At 36.5% G+C, this 16,664-nt stretch overlaps 1 protein-coding gene across 1 annotated transcript in view; it reads right to left on the reverse strand.

Moving 5' to 3' along the window:
- Positions 1-16,664, reverse strand: part of TNPO1 (transportin 1) — an 89,582-nt gene that overhangs the window by 71,938 nt on the left and 980 nt on the right. The gene's annotated exons all lie outside the window — the stretch shown is intronic.

Below are 16,664 nucleotides of genomic sequence, written 5' to 3' on the forward strand. Positions count from 1 at the left end.
AACCAGGATTGGGCACTCAACTATCAGTATGATGAATCCCAGCACAAAAAGATAAAGCAAGTCAATTGGATTTCTCAGAAATACAAACAGGAAGTGTGTGTGTACTCAGTCGTGTTTGACTCTTTGCGACCCCATGGACTGAGTCGGCCAGGCTTCTATGTCCATGGAATTCTCCAGGCATGAATACTGGAGTAGGTTGCCATTTCCTACTCCAAGGGGATCTTCCTGACCAGGGATCAAACCTGCTTCTCTTCTGTCTCCTGCATTGGCAGGTGGATTCTTTACCACTGAGCTACCTGGGAAGCCCTGTAAAAACAAGAACTACTTTAGGGTCATTTCGCATTTACGAGTTCTCAAAGCAGAAGCTAAAAGGTCATAATGTGGTAGGCAAGTAGCCACAATTCAATTCCACATGCAAGAGAAAGTTATAAAGGGGCAGGAATTGTAAGCAAAAGCAGGAGAATGGACCAGCACAGCGAGAGGCCAGGCAGTAAGTACTGAGCAAGGTTACACGGTCTACCAGTGAGAGTGTCTGCTTCTGGGAACTGCCTTGCTTCCAGATGGCTTCCTACTTCCACAAATGACTCTCTCTCTCTTTTTTTTTTTTTTAAATGACTCTCTTAAGACAATCTGAAATCGTTTCTTTTCCCTCAGAACCAGAAGCACTTAAATCAAAATAGGAATAATAAATAACGATTTAAATATATAATCATATAATTTTATATATGTATATACACACACACACACATACATGTAAATACAAGGTAGCAAACTATTCCCAAAATGTATTTGCTTTAAGTGGAAGGAACTGAACAAAAATTTTTAGGAGCATTTTCTTGGAACTGTAGGGCTCAGAGCTAATGAAGGCTGATGACTATCATGGAAATCAGTTTCCTTAGACTGAACACCAGAGTAAATTTGACAGCTGGCACAGAAGTCTCTGAGAGGTATTGAGTATAATGAACATACCCAGATGTGCAGTGAGAGAACTGAATAAGAAGAACAGAGAAAGCCAAGAACAAAGTCAGCTGCCAGTCCAGGTCCTTACCCACCTACTTCTACCCCTCCTCTCCTTTCTCTTGCCTTTTCCAAAATTTACTATTTTGGTCCTGAGCATTGGCCATCCCTGCCCCTGCTGCCATCAGGGGGAAAAAAATGCCTCGAATTCATTTTATTAACATTTATGTGAGCGGGGTATACAGACACAGTAGCAATCTGCCCTCGCTGTGCTGCCAGGTTTCAGGTAATACTTACTTCTCAAGACTCATCCACATCTCCAAGGCATCTCTTATCATGCATTTCCAGGAAGCACCACGATTTACAAATATGGAGGATACACATATGCTTTATTTGAACAAATAGAAAAAAGAGAGCTCCTAGCACGTTACAAAGCAAGACAACGTCAGATGATCTAAACGATCCAACAAAACAGTAATACAGTCAGTCCTCTCTGCGTACAAGTTCCACATGCCGGATATGGAGGACCAACTGTTCTACACCATTTTAAATAAGAGATTTTAATGTTATGCATTTTGGTAACCATGGTGGTTCCTGGAACCAATCCTCTGAAGATACCAAGGGACAACTATACATTACTTACTTATCTGGAACACTAATCTAGAACCAATAGATAACATGAAAGAAAAAATTCACAAGAGGAAATACAACAGTAAACAAACATGGGAAAATGTTGATCTTTACTCCAATAAATATAATAATGCAGTAATGTTTTAGACTAATTAGCAAAGATAATTTTATGACAGTAACATTCTATGCTGCTGAAGATACGATGAATCAACTGTAACAAATTACTGATGGTAGTATAAAATAATACAACCTACTAGAAATCAACTCAGTAATCTATATCAAGAGCCACTATCCATTTTTATACCCTTTGTCCTCATGATTATATTTCTGAAGCTGTATTCTAACAATCTTAATTTATAAAAGAAAGCATTATTCGCAAAGATTTTATCCCAGTAGTATTTCTAATACAAGAATAAATATATGAGTAACTAACACAATATTCAACTGAAGATGGCTAATTTCTATAATGACATGGAAAATCTTTATGATTAGAAAGTGAAAAAAATGACACAAAGTTGTATGCAGAGAATACTTCACAAGGAAATCCCTGGCACCTCAGTGCCAAGGGCCTTAAGTGCAGCCAAAAAAAAAAAAAAAAAAAAACCACACAAACCCCAGAATACAAATATGTAAAAGACATGTATTAGAGAAAGACAATCATTGAATGAAAAAGACTGGAAGGAAACAATGAAAAAGCTCATGGTGTATTAGGATGTTATGTATGAGTCCTCTTTTCTTTAAAAATTTTTCAATATTCTGGTTATGTTACCTTTAAAATGAAAATAAATAATAAACAGCTCTAACAATATAATTGTTTTAACTCAGAAACAGGGCAAGGCAAAAGACCCCAGAGAATGTAACAATATTATGGTATGAGGCTTACTACTCATCATAGTGATATAATTGTCAAAAAGTTTACATTATACCATTTTCCTGATGTTTGAGAAGGTGTAAAATATAGCTTAAAAAGTTTTTTGTGAAAATTCTTAAAGGTTATGGTAATTAAAAGGCTAACTTTTAATTACAGAAAAGTGATGCACTTACAGCAATTGTTTCCCAGATCATGCCATTAAAATGAACAGACACAATGATATGAAAATAATACTGAAAATGAAAGTATCTTTTATAGTACTGGGGAAAAATTAACTCAACCTTTGGAAAGCAAAAGAACTGTACAAAAAATTATACTAGAAAACTGTAAGTGAAAACTGTTTATTAAGATTAAAAAATTGTTTTATGATCCCACAGACCTAGCTTCAAAGGCCATTTTGAAAATTAGAGAACAGATGTCTTACTTTTCCTGAGATAATGGGAATTATTTATAGATTCCATACTTGTGATTAGTTTTTTATCATGATTTTAATATCTTATACATATGTAGATAATTTTTAACAAATTAATGTTAAGATTTTAAATGCAAAGACACACAGACACAGTAAGCCTAAACTAAAATATAAAATAAGAATACCAAAATTCTTTAAAAAAATTTTCAAGCATCTCTCATCAACTTCCTAATTTTTTAAAACATCAATGCATAATTTTGGAAATATCATTTAAGAAAAATATCAATAAATAACTCAGTTAAACCGTATATTAAACTAGAAAGAAAAAAAATCCAACAAAAATGTAAATGCCAAAAGCAAATTAAAATGAATTTTAGCTTAGAAAAGAGGATCTATAATTCTTCTATGACAGTTCTTGAAACTTCTATACCAGTAACTTCTAAATTGATTTTCTCAACAATTATAACTACAAATATTTGGGTTTGACATATACAACTATATAAGATAGATAAGAAGAACCTACTATATGGCACAGGGAATTCTATTCAATACTCTGTAATGACCTATATGGGAACAGAATCTAAAAAAGAGTAGATATAATACGTCTATGTACAACTGACTCACTTTGCTATACAGCAAAACTAAGCCAACATTGTAAATCAACTATACTCCAACAGAAAAAATTCAAAATATTTTAAATAAAATTAAGAACTTTAGAAAAACAGTAAATGAAAATTGTTCACTTAAGATAAAAAAAGATTATGTTATACTCATCAACAGATTCTTAATATATTTTTCTCCTTAAGGAAGCTAATGTAGTAAGATGGGGTGGAAAAATGCTTACAAATTATAACTTGACACTAATGGTATAGTTCTGTGTCTAGTCTATGAGATAGATAACATCCATGATCAGACACTTAAAATTGAGTAAGACATAGGAATCTAATGAACTGCCTTAAGAGTACACACTATTTCTATTACATTAAACTGATCCTTAGAAAAATAAATTCATTTATTAGAAAACAAATTTTTCCTGAATTGTTTTCCTGGAGTAGGGTTGGGGACATAGAAAGCAAAATCTTTGTCTTAAGTCATATAATACTTCAATTTTAATAAAAAATTGACATAAATCACTAATCCGTATTATTTACAGTTAATGAAATAAATAGTCTTCATTCAACTCTTCATTATACATTCCTACAGGAGTAATTCACATGTTCTAGAAAGAAGAAACTCCTGAAATCAAATCAATAAGCAAACATGTATTCAGCACTTATATATGCTGGATTTTTTAGCTGGAAACTACAAATACAATAAAAGCCTGGGAAGAGAGATGAACTAGGAAATTCCTAAGATTTCTTTATGCTACTCAATTCAACAACTCAATACGTGGCTACACAGGTGATGAACTTGATGCCATAGCATTTGAGATGGACAGTTTTTATTTCCCAAATAAATAATAATTCCCAAATAATAATTTGATCTGAAATCACAGTTCTGTCTGAGTTGCTGAGCAATTTACACTCCACTACTCCACTAAAATCTCACTGGAGTGTGAAGGTGTAGATTCTGTCTAACAAATAAAAATGTCTGCTGTGTACCTGATCAATAAGTAACAACACCAACACAAAAGCCTCTAGCCCACTGGAATGTGAGGGTAAAACAAAGCTAGGCTTTTTATTAAGAGACTTTTCCTTTTCAATGACTCAATTTTTAATTTTTTTTACTGGCTGTTAAGCTTCCCCAACAAATTCCTTCATTAAATCTGAAACTACTATATCACTCTCTTGCTTCTGAGCTTACTATCTATGCTAAAACAAGACTCCAGAAAAACTTCCGAACTTTACAGTTTCTCCACTGTTTCATCCTTGACGTATGGCGGGGGTGGTGTCAGACCAAGGGAAGGATGAAATTTGGGGAAGCAAAAACGGAAACTTCAGCTCCCAGCCAGTGTAATTTCACCAGGCGTTAAGACAACCTGCTTGGGTCTTCAAGTCCTCTGTGCCATGACAAGCCAAAACAACATCAGTGAAAAAGGCGTGTGAGAGATCTGGGGCTTTTGTCTCAGTTCTTCTCTGCACAAGAAATGGCCGGGCAATCCTGTACAGGTCATTTATACTTGTTGGTTCACTTCCTTACTTACAAAGCAATTAAAGACCATGCTCCTTTTCAGCTTCTAGAAGTTAAAACATATAGTAAATAATGAATCTGGTCATATTCTACATACCAAAGCCAGCCTTACTTTATACTTGCTACTGAAATTCTCCAAGGCTTCAAAGAAACTTGTATTCAGCTCAATTGTAGTTCTGGGAGTGCTAAATTACTTGAGCGAGAATTTCATGTCATGTGATTCTTTCAGCAAATACCTGGGCTCCTGTGAACTGACTGCACCAGGCTTAGGTCAGTTCTTATCGAATTCATTCTTTAGTTGAAAACATTATGTACAAAAATTGTCATCATAACTTGGATTTCTACCCAATAGAAGTCTTTGCCCATTATATCCTCAAAACTGTGTAACAAAAAAACTGTATAAAACATTATTGAGCTAAAAATCCAATGCAGTATTCTAATTCCTGCTCTTTGGATCACCTGTAGTTTCAATGATTCATGGTTTAAAACTTTTTCCTAAATTAATTCTCCTAATATTTTCTAAAAAAGGTTTGATAAGCAATATTTTATGAGCCAAAACATATGTTAGGACTCTCCAGTTCACACCCATATATACTGCCAATTAAAACTTTACCACAAAGGAATTAACTTAAGTACTTTATTTTACCTTTCTAAACAATCAGCAATAGTAACTCAAAAATGTGTCTGGCAAAATCTGGGCTTCCCAGGTGACTCAGTGGTAAATAATTTGCCTGCGAATGCAGGAGACATGGGTTTGATCCCTGGGTCAGGAAGATCCCCTGGAGGAAGAAATGGCAACCTGCTCCAGTATTCTTGCCTGGAAAATTCCATTAACAGAGGAGCCTGGAGGGCTACAGTCCATGGGGCTGGAAAGAGTCGTACATGACAGAGAATGCACACACATGCTGGTAAAATTTACATATAAATTTTAAGTATCTTTACTTTTCTTTCCTTGTTTCCTTCTGTCCTGATGCTCATCAAGGTGACATGACACTCTGATCCACCATTGCCAAGAGTTATAACCTAGATCTAGAAATTTAAAATCACTTTTTTGACATACGAGTCTTTGCCTCTGATTTCTATATTTGACTTATTTGCCCATGTCAAATGAGGAATTCCAAACTTTTCCATGCACTACATGGGAGGCACTGTTGTATATAGCTTAAGAGTACAAACCCTGTTGTTCCTTAGCTTGACTCTGCATTCTTGTTCTGCCACTTATTAGTCATGGAAAGAATAATTAACCTATGATCTACAAAATGAGATAATTAATAGTACTTCTACCTCATGGGGCTATTATGAGGAAAAATGGCTGAGTTCCATTAAAAAAAAAACTCTGTCTAAAAAGATGACAATGAAAAGTAATATAAAACCCTAGACTGGATCCTGTACTGCAGGAAAAAAATGTTATAAAGGATGTTACCAGAACAAGTGACAAAGTTGTTATACAGACTGTAAAACACTAAATTTCCTGAAGTTGATGACTATATGTGGTTTCAGAAGAGAACATCCTGTGGCTCTTAAGATGTACATATTAAGGTTTTAAAGGGTAGAGGAGCAAGATGTATACAATCTACTCAAAAAAATAATTTCATGTGGCAATGGCGGGAAGAAAGTGGCAAAATGTTACAAATGGGTGGATGCAGGTAAAGGGTATATGAGAGTTTTCCCAATTACTCCCGTAACTTTTCTCTAAGTTTAAAATTATCTAAAAATATCTTAAAAAACAAGTTTTTACTCCATTTACTCACTCTTTCCAATTAATGCTCAATTATTCCCTTCCATTCACAGAAACATCTTGAAAGCTGGGTACAATCACCCTGTTTCCCCCTCGCCCCCCAACTATATTCCATGAGACTGAGATTTCCTTGTTGTCAAACCGAATGGTTTCTTCTTGGCCTCATCTTAATTTCTCCACAGTGCTGAAAACAGGCAACAATGCTTTCACCTCTTAGCCTGTGGCAATACACCTCCTTTGGTTTTCATTTTACCTTGCTGACCCCCCACCCCTAAATATCCCAGGCATCTTTCTCCTATCTACATAACCTATCCAGTCTGTGCCAATGAATAGCCCTTTGAATTGCAGACTCAAGTATCCAACATCTTGTAAGACATATTTACTTGTTTATTAAATGAATATCTCAAACTTTGCTGGCTAAAGCAGAACTTGATTTTCTTCTTCATCTTACTCAAATTTGTTCCTCCTCCAGTTGCCTATCATTAGTAAATGCTATTAGTGTTCAAAGTTGTTCACGCCAAAATACCAAGGTGTAATCCTTGATTTCCCTTATATTCTACACTTAAACCATCAGTCAGTTCTGTCAAAATATACCCTTAAAATATACTCTGAATCTGACCACTTTTCACCTTTACTATCTACCATAGTCCAGATACTATTTTCTACAAAAGTAGTATAGTATAATTGGTTACCCGGCCTTCCCTCTTGTTCACTTCCAGTCCCATTTTTTGAGATGAAGCAGCAAAAATAATCAAGTTAAAGTTGCAATTATATCTTCTCTCCATCAAAACTGTCCAGTGGTTTCTCTTCACAATTAAAAATAAAACCTCCTATTCTTAGCATGGGCTTCCCTGGTGGCTCAGCTGGTAAAGAATTCGCCTGCAATGTGGGAGACCCGGGTTCAAGCCCTGGGTTGGAAAGATCCCCTGGAGAAGGGAAAGGCTACGCACTCCAGTATTCTGGCCTGGAGAATACCATGGACTGTACAGTCCATGGGGTCACAAAGAGTTGTACATGACTGAGCAACTTTCACTTTATTCTTACCATAGCCTACGAAATTGTTCCTAATGTGGGATTCTGTCTCTCTCTGAACTAATCTCCTAGCAGACTCTGTCCCCCTTTTCCACTATGCTCCACACCAGTTTTCTTATAGTTCCCTGATGTTATGCTTTTTCCTACTTAAGAGTCTTACTTTTGCTTGCTCTATCTTCAAATATTGATACTGCTCACTTCTCAGACTGCCTTTCTCAAATGTCATATTTGGCCAGCAATGTTTTCTTCCCTCCCTCTCTACCCGCTTACTATTTCTTCTCACTGCTTTAGTCAGTACCTGTTTTTTCCCCCTTTCTCTTCATTAGAAGAATCTTTAAATGAAAAACTGGTATCTGCTGCTTCTCACTGTATTAAAGTAAACAATACTTGATGAAATTCAAGTTCCCTTCAAGTACCTCTCCTAATCCTGGTCTCTTCCCCAAAGGTACTCTAACATTCATTTGATGCTGTATCCTTATAGAGCTGTTTTGGGGGCATTTAAATACATATCTTTATGTCAAAATAAAATGAATTTTATTTCGGTTCTATAAAAACTCTTCTAAGATACACCTTAGCTTTCCTACTCATTATATTTAGCTCTGGCTTGGTGGTGGTTTAGTCACTAAGTCATGTCTGACTCTTGCGACCTCATGGACTGTAGCCTGCCAGGCTCCTCTGTCCATGGGAATTCTCCAGGCAAGAATACTGGAGTGGGTTGCCATTTCATTTTAATTTTATACCATTACAAGCAATTCATTCTTTTAACAAATATTTACTGACTGTCTATATTCTAGGCACTGTTCTTATTGCAAATAGAGCAATAAAGAAAACAAAGATCTTTGCCCTCTTGGAGCTTACATTCATGTAAGAAGAGAAAGACAACAAACAGAATATTTAGTGCCAACCTTTCTGCAAAGGCCTAGAAAGTAAATTTTTCTGCACTTTGCAGGCCACATTCAGGCCATATACTAAGAATATGTCTGTTATATAGTCTTTCTGTTTTACAATCCTTAAAAAATGTAAAAGCCATTCTTAGCTCATAGGCTGTACAAAAACAGGCCACAGGGCAATGGAGATCTAGCCTGCTGACCCCTAACTGTGTGTTAGAAGGTGGTATGTGGTATGCACAAAGTAAAAAGAATCCAGGGTAAGGAGGACAAGGGGTTAGGATGCAGTATTAAACAGTGTTTAGAGAATGTGAGAGCTGAGTGAAGGCCAGTGAGTAAGGAGGGAAAGTGGTACTGGGAAATGAGGTCAGGGAGGTAAGGAGAAAGGGAAATGCGTTGGGTAGATTATGTAGAGCCTTGTAAGTTATTGCAAGGACTAGATTTTCTGAGTCAAAGGGTGAACTACAGGGCTTTGAATGGAGAAGTGACAGAGACTATATTAAATCGTAAAAGGTTTGCTCTGGCTACTATACTGAAGGAAGACTGCTGGCAGGAGGGTAGGGTAGAACAGGGAGACCAGGCAGAATCCTATTTAAGTAATCCAAAAAGATATGATGGTTGTGGTTTGGACCATGATAAGGGTAGTGAAGAGGGTGAAGCATGGTAAAATTCTGGATATATTTTGATGATAAGGGGGAAAAAAAGGTTGTCTTAATGGAACGGATGTGTCAAAGAAAGAGCAAAGACAAGAACAACTCCAGTATTTTAGTGTGAAAGTACTGGGAGGATGGAGTTGCCATTGACAAACCAAAATGGTGAAGTCTGTGGGTAGAGCCAGTACTGGGAGGACGTTTAGGAGGTAAGTTACGACAAGCTGAGCCTGAGGCCTATTATCAGACATTTAGGTAGAAATGTCGAACAGGGGTTGAATATGTAAGGAATTAGAGAAAGAGGATAAAGATCTAAATCTGGGCACTGCTAACATTTAGAAGGCAACTGCCCTAGTGGCTCAGCTGGTAAAGAATCTGTCCGCAACGCAGCAGATCTAGATTCGATCCCTGGGTGGAGAAGATCCCCTGCAGAAGCAAAGAGCAACCCACTCCAGTATTCCTGCCTGGAAAATTCCATGGATAGAGGAGCCTGGTGGGCTACAGTCCATGGGGTTGCAAACAGTCAGACGCGACTGAGCGACTGAGCACATAGGGCATTTAGACGGTATTTAAAGCCATGAGACTGAATGAGATTACCAATGCAGTGAGTATGTGTGAAACACAAAAAACAAGGCCTGAGCTCTGGGGCTCTCCAACACTAAGAAGTCTGCGTAAAGAAAGGCAAAGGAGAATTACAAGGAGCCAGCACTGAGGTAGGAGATAACCAGGGGTGTGAGTTATTCTGCAAAGCAAAGAAGACAGTGTTTCAAGATTAAGAGAAATAGCTCTGTCAAATGTTGCTGACAGGTCAAGAAAGATGAACAGACTCAATAACATATGGCATCTGGCCACATGGAAGTTACTGGAGAAACTAAGGAACTGTCTCAGCTCAGAATGGTACAAAGGCCTGACTGGAATGAGTTTGACACAGTATGGGAGGAGAAAATGGCAACAGCAAATATAGACAACTCTTTCAGGGAATAATGCCGCAAAAGGAAATAAAAAATATGGGGAAACAGGTGGTGAAAAGTGGATCATTTTTCTTTTTAAACATAGTAGAAGTAATAGCTTGTCTCTTTGCTGATAGAAATAATCCAGCAAAGGAAAAAATTAATGTGAAAGGACAGAAGCTGAAGCAATTCCTTGAGCAGATGATAGAGGAGAAAGGATGGGATCTAATACAAAAGCAGACAAAAGAACATAGAACAGCTCATCTAAGATAACAAGCAGGAAGACAGCATGTATTGACACAGATGATTGTAGTTCACGGGGTGGGGGAAGTGTGTGGAAGTTTGCTGACTGCTTCAGTTTTCTTAATAAAATAGGAAGCAAGGTAATGAATTGAAAATGAGGATGGGAAAAGACATGTTGGAGGATTGAAGAAAAGAAGATACGAAACAGTTATCAAGAAAAGTGGGAAAGTGAACAGACTAGGAAAATACAGCACGATCAATAGGCAGCATAACAACTCACACACAATGTGGTCATATGTGGTTGTGTTCTTCTAGCCATACTAAGATACCTAGGGGCAGGTGCAAAGAAAGCAGAGAGTTGGTTTTAACCAGTGTGTGGTTCTACTAAACAAGTGAAGAGCAAGGGAGTCATCCAAAGGAGTGATAAACCGTGGAATTTAAACCAAGTAAGAAAGGAAGTAAAAACATCAAGAGGGTGAGTGGCAGGGACACAGTAATAGGATCAACAAACTGGCAATTCCATTGGGGTAAAGAGAAAGTCGGGGCAGAGACACTAACTAGAAGGAGCGAACTACTAGATAGGAAGTATGGTCAAAGAGTAGAAAACATGAAATAGTAACCACACAGGGACTGCATTTACTGACAATGCAAGAGGGAACCACTTTGGGAATGAGTGACTGAGATAAGATAGAGTAGATAGGAAGAACACTGGAGGAAAAATCAGGTGTACTTATTCTAACTTCAATATAAAGACTGAGTGGTATTGAAGAGAGGGCAAGGGCCTGGAGCGAAAATGAGAGAGAAATGAGGAGGAATGACCTTAATGTTAGCAGTTGACAGCAATCATAAACGGAAGTAGTCACATAATCCGAGGACATAACCCAAAACTAAGGATTTTCAGGCAGAACGGAGGGAGAACACTAGCTTTGTCGAGCTTTGGATTTTGCAGAAGGCGGCAGAGCAGAAGGATATGAAGAGCTGGGATGGGGGTTCAAACAAAAGAAGCCAAATATAGACCTTTTAATGATTGAGAGTGGAGGAGACAAAAGGTGACCTGGAAGTCTGGAGGTTCTATGGCTACTGACAAAGACTTCCTTGAATATACATGATTCCTGATACACCCATATGTTTCTCTAAGAAATAGAAACTGCTCAGGTCGAAAATGTTTTTACTTGAAAATTAAAATGGCTGTACTGATTTATTCAATGTTTGACTTTCCCTACAACCTATCAATACATTCTAGCAAAATACATTCTATATTCTTTTCACTTTTGCCAATCTGATGGGTAAAAAAAATTTTCACTGTTTTACTTTGCATTTCCCTATCGGTGGGGTAGAGCATTAATTTCATGATTGCTGTACTTCCTTGTCAATGAATTTGCCCATTAAAAAAATTTGAATAAAAAAAAAAATTGAATCCTCTTTATTAGTTTAGAGCACCTAAAAATAACCTATTTTTCTGTTCTTAATGAATCACACAAATCAACACTGCAAATTTCTTGTTTCAAATCTTTCAATGGCTCATGCTAGGGCAATACAAGGTTCAGTAGGTATCTTCTCCTGAAATCCTTCTACTATATACTAGAGATTCTACTTCAGTTCAGTACCTCAGTCGTGTCTGACTCTTTGTGACCCCATGGACTGTAGCACGCCAGGCTTCCCTGTCCATCACCAACTCCTGGAGCTTGCTCAAATTCATGTCCATTAAGTCAGTGATGCCATCCAATCATTTCATCTTCTGTTGTCCCCTTCTCCTCCTTAAAGCCTACCAATCAAATCTAGTCACACTCCTTGGTTTCCATATTGTCTATGGTTGCTTTTGCACTACAGTGGCTAAGTTTGGTTTGTCTACAAAGCAGAAAATATTTACAGGGTCTCATCAGATTCATATCATAAAAGCTTTACCTACACTTCATTGTACTTTTTTGTTTACATATCTCTCTCTACAGTAAGATCTAAATCTCTTGAGAAAAAGGGACAATCTCAGCACTAAAAATGCTCATTAAATGCATAAAGGGCACATGAAGTCCTCCATAATTTGGCATGTTTCCATCATTTTCCTACGTGCCAGCTAAAATAAACTATATTTTTACTTCATTAAGTATTTTTCAAAAACATTATTTCTAATGGCAGTATAATGATCAATGTTTTTATTCATTTACTTACACTTTCGATGGATACCATCTATTCCTAATTATTTATTTGCATCTATTTTGTACACTCACAATCTGGTGAAGTATTTCTCTCCCCTAATTCCCTGCCTAGTAAAGACAAAAGCAATGCAATCTTGACCTTTCTGGGATCAATCTTTTCATCTGTAGTGGTTACTTTGGTATCTGAGGTTTCAGGGACTTCACCAACAATTATTTCACTAATGGCTTCAGAGTGCTTCAAAGTCAACTACAAAATACAACTCCAAAAAATTTTTTTTGCTTTAGTTTTCGGTATAAAATTATTCCCACACACCTTGTTGATATTCTTATTCTACCTTAACTGGAACATATATACATATTTTTTCCTTTTCTATTAAGACTTCAGTTGACACTTTGCCAGGGATTTCACTAAACATGTTTTTCAATTTATTTATTTAATGGGCCTTTGTCATTTCTCTTGACCCCCAAATTTGATGGATTTATTTTCTTCTCCTCTAAGAGGTCTGTACTAAGAGCATTTCACCCACAAATGCTTGCTGCAATCATTTCAGAAACCAGCTTTATACACTCCTTACCAATTACACCTCATCCTGGTAAGTTTTTTTTTTTTCTTTTTAAAATACACGTGGATAGTTAAACCTTATCTGTTTTAAAACTTTGCAAGTCATTCATTCATTACTTCCAGCTCAGTTTACTATCTTCAAAATGTGGCCTATGGGGCTTCCCTGGTGGCTCAGCAGTGAAGAATCCACCTGCCAATGCAGGAAACACGGGTTCTATCCCTGGTCCAGGAAGATCCCACATGCTGGAGCAACTAAGCCCTGAGCTCCACAACTACTGAGTCTGTGCTCTAGAGCCCTGGAACCACAACCACTGAAGCCTGCATGCCCTGGAGGCTGTGTTCTGCAACAAAGGAAGCCCGCACACCACCGAGTACAGAGCAGCCTCCGCTCCCGGCAACTAGAGAAAAGCCCGAGAAGCACTGAAGACTGAGAGCAGCCAAAAATAAATAAATAAATAAGTAAAAAATTTTAAAATGTGGTCTATGATCTGTAGTTAATAGATTAGAGGGAACTATAAAACTCCTTTTTTGATTCTGTATTCATTCAATGTATACATATATTCACTGTAAGATTCTGAATATGTGTGTCACATAAAACTCCACAAATAAAAGAACATGAGCTTCATAATCATGCAGGTCTAGATTCAGATGCATCTATGAACACTCTTGAATCTCTGGGCAAACTACTTACCTACTGATACTTCAGTTCTCCCTTAAGTAAAACGGAAGTAACTATCACGTGTAAAGCAACAGGGGCTAGGATAATGAGCATAATGTATGTAAAAGTAGTAATGTATGCCAAATGCCTACAAATGATGACTGTCATATTACATCATCATATAATAGAAAAAAATGTTAATTCACTCTCTCTTCCCTTCCAACTCCAGGAAAAGGGCAATAAATGCTGTGCTCCTCAATTTAATTCCATTATTACATTCCCTTAAGTAAAAACAGTTTGGCAATATGAACTGAGTTTTTGGATGTTCATATACACTGACCCAATATTTTCACTTTGGAAAATCTATTGCAACGAAATAATCTAAAACACAGGAATTGTTTTATGTATAAGGATGTTCATTGTAGTGTTTATTATAACTGCAAAAATATAATAAAAGAAACCTGCTAACTGTCCAACAGCAAAATGTTTAATTATGAGAAATTCATAAAAATATCATGTGGTCATTTAAAAAGATGCTGACAAAATAATTTCATAGCATGTCAGAATGCTTATGGTGCTAGGTTGAAAAAAGCAAACTAAATTAAAGTCTCAACTGTATAAAAATCAAATAAACTGAGAAAAAATATTGGAAGGAAATGTATCAAAGGGCTTAATCACCTCATGGTCCTGATTGTGATTATTATTTTATGGTTGCTTTCTATAGTTTTCTAAAATACCAATGACCATGTCAAAGATGATGATAATAACAGTTATTATTTATGAAGTGACATGCCAGGCCCAGTTCTAAGAACTTATAGTATTACACTGAAAAGACTTGCTTTGTTTTATAATTTTTACCATTAAAAAGACATGTGTTGATTCAAATCTTGTAGTCTTTCAGATATCAAGTTTCCTTCAGCTTTCCTTCAATTCTGAGTTCAAATATTTGCTCAGCTATCAGGTGCCATTTTGGAATAAGATGTAGCCACCATTTCTGTATTGGTTCTATCTACTGCAGAAAATTCTAAGACAAATCTACACCCTAATTTCCTGTTCTAGTATGTCATTTAACCATTAAGACTCCGGAACTGTTAACATTATTAGACAGTATTTCAAATAATTCTAGTAAGGAGGTCGTGAAATAAGCAAATGTGGCTTCTGAAAACTCCTTCCCACCCTAACACCCATCTGTGTGTGCATTCTAAGTCACTTCGGTCATGTCCTGACTCTTTGGGACCCTATGGATTTAGCCTGTCCATGGCATGTTCCAGGAAAGAATAGTGGAGTAGGTTGCCATGCCCTCCTCCAGGGGATCTTCCTGATCCAGGGACTGAACCTGAGTCTCCTGAGGTTGCTGCATTGCAGGCAGATTCTTTACCACTGAGCCACCAAGGAAGGCCAACACCCATCTACAGAACTATAAATCTACAGTTACCACTTCTGCAAACCTCTGTCTTCCATTGTAAATTCCTCACCCTATACAATCCAGGAGACCTCTCTTACCTGCCAGCACTCACCAGAGAGCTATCATAGCACTGGCTGAATGGAACCAACTAAGAAAGATTTTCAACATCTGGGGAACTTAGCTGTCTCTGATCCTACCTTTCTGAAGGTGGAATTATTCTACACTGTTTCTAAAAACTTCTCACTTTGATTTTCTCAGCTTTTTCACCCTTTTGTTTTTTAGGAACAAGATCTCTTTGAATACCAATATGTATTCAAATACAAATTTTAGGGAAAAATTCATAATTTATATCCTGGGCAAAACAAATAACTCCCACTTATTGCTGTGTTCTTCTCTGCAGTTTACATTTGATAAATTTATTTCATTATATATGTCACATATATGTTATATATATATAATTTGGCTTCCTTTATTACCAAATTCCTTTTCTTAAAAACAGTGTCTGCAGTAATCCAACATGGTTAACTGCAAGCAATTCTTCTAAACATAATACATTTATATTTCAATGCAGTTCATTTATAGGATTTGGAAAAACAGAGTTCATGAGATGGCTTTAACATTATATAAAAAAATTAGTCATAAAAACAATGGATACAAAAAGTTTTGATAACAGAAAGATTTACAACTGGAATCATATATTCACCAAAATCTTATCCTGCTCATAATATATAATGATAATAAGCTATACAACTTTAAAGTATCTTAAGATACTTCTGTGGGGGGAATTCCGTAATTCCCTGAATATCTAGGGTGAAAATGACAACATCAACATCTTTTACCTCTTTTAGGTAAAAGAAAATGGATCACTAGTAGTTCATCAAGCTCTCATTAAATTAGGTGAACTGCCAAACTGTTATGCATTTATGCATTGCATACACTGCAGAATAAAAAAGAAATCTGCACCTTCAAGCTAGTATTTCTCTTTAGCAGTTGCAAGTTTTCAACTTGGTAGAGTCATTCTCTAAGAAGAATAGGTGCAGGAGAGGGTAAAAATGGAAAACAGAATTGATTTCTAAAAAAGGAATCCTCCCCTGATTAAGTATGACTTATTTACCGTTCTAATATGAAAGCTTAGACAAAACAGAGAAACTTAAAATCAAATGTAACTTTTGTTATCCTAAAAACGAGCATGTCAGGACAGCCATTTTACAGTCTTGCATTTTCAAATACCTACTACACGATACAACTTGTATTAAAAAAAAAACTTTCCTTTAGGTAAAAAAACAAACAAACCACCATTTATACACTCATCACTGAAGTTAAAAGCTTCAAGGCAGGATTGCTACTGAGCTTCTTAACACAACTGTCAAAATCAATTTGTGGACA

The sequence above is a fragment of the Cervus canadensis genome, chromosome 16 (assembly GCF_019320065.1).
Source record: "Cervus canadensis isolate Bull #8, Minnesota chromosome 16, ASM1932006v1, whole genome shotgun sequence".
Lineage (NCBI taxonomy): Eukaryota > Metazoa > Chordata > Mammalia > Artiodactyla > Cervidae > Cervus > Cervus canadensis.